We start from the raw sequence: 1,538 nt of genomic DNA, 5'->3' as shown, positions 1-1,538 counted from the left end.
AGGTGTTCGGAACAGGAGGGAGAGAACAACTGAAAAAGGTGTTCTTGACATTTTTGTGCGCTGTCGAGAATAAATGTGCAAAACACCTCAAGTAGACATTTTTACGCCTCTCACAGGTGTTTTGCACGCTCATTCCCGATGTGGAGCACAGTTTCGCAACATTTCTTCAAGGTGTTTCCGACGGTGCAGGGACAGTGTTCTCAACACCGATACTCATTGTAGGTCACAATATTTTCACTGGTGCACAACACTGTTCGCAGCTGTTATGCACGCTGTATATCAGTTCCAGCTGCGCCGACCATGCTCCGATACATTTGACGATAATAATTGGTTATTGGATTATATCACTACGTACACCCGTTCTCTTCGCCCCCAGACGACGGTCTCGCAAAGCGCTGTGCGACGCCGGCACGCGCACCTATGCTAAGGAGCGAGTGCACGACGGCGCAACAGGAGCGTGACCTCACGAGACCCACTCGACGCGAGCACCCTTCCTCGGACTGCGAAGCCGCTCGTACCTTGCTTATCCTTCCATGTCTCATCTTCGCATTCGTCCGCTCCGTGGAACAGCCATTTGAGGACGTACCTGTCAAGTTATGCTCGCACTATCACCCCTACAGAGAAGCCTCCGAAGCCGCAAGAGCCTGAGCCAGTGGCAGGAGCATTAGAGCAAACACCAAGGTAACAGCAAGCAGGCAGAGCTTTAGCAGCGCGAAGTAATGAAGGTCGAGAGCAGGTTCAGGCAATGGTGCACAAGAGCCACGAAAGGAAGGCAGAAGTCGCGCGAGATAGCCATAGCGAGGGCGGCGTAGCAAGGTAGACAGTGGGGGCGAACGCGAGAGAAGCAGAGCACCGATGGCGCGAATTCGAAGAATGAGAGAAAGGGACGGCGGTAGGCATGTACCCAGCAGGGGCTCATACCCAACGCAGCAGCAGAAGAGGTCCAAAAACTGTAAATAATGACCCTGTCAGTAGAGCAAGGGCGAAGATATGGGATGGCGGCGCACCCAGGAGACCACAAGGAAAGGGGTGCAAACAAAACACAAGCATCAGTGCGAGCAGATCAGCATTACAGTTCGCAAGGAGCATATATCGACGCATATACTCACTGTACGCCTTCTCGCATCGCGATGCGCATTCACGTACACACCTAGATCAAGTGAGCTACCTGCCAGGATAGTTCATGGCAATTAGTATCGAGCCTAAGTCCTGAGTGCTGAGCAGACACGGCTTTTGAGCGGACAAGCATAGCGCATAGTGGGAACATCGTGGTTCGAGGTCAAGATGCAAGAGGACCAGCAGGGGGGGGATTTCGCTTTTCGAGCCCAAGTCGTCAATGATGTCATCGGCGAGCTTCCTAATCGGGATGATAGACGCCCGATTTGCGTAGGCCTCCGCACCCAGCGTTCCCCTTCAACGTTATCAACATTCAACCTCCTACCTCTCTTTGCTTCTTCAACTCTGTGTTTATCTACCACGCTCCGTCTCTCTGAGAAGCGATATGAAAGGCGTAAATGCCCTCACCAGAAAACCGACCC

This window comes from Trametes versicolor, assembly GCF_000271585.1.
Source record: "Trametes versicolor FP-101664 SS1 unplaced genomic scaffold TRAVEscaffold_14, whole genome shotgun sequence".
NCBI classification, from domain to species: Eukaryota; Fungi; Basidiomycota; class Agaricomycetes; order Polyporales; family Polyporaceae; genus Trametes; species Trametes versicolor.
The sequence above is the reverse complement of the archived record's forward strand: the minus strand, read 5'-3'. Positions refer to the sequence as shown.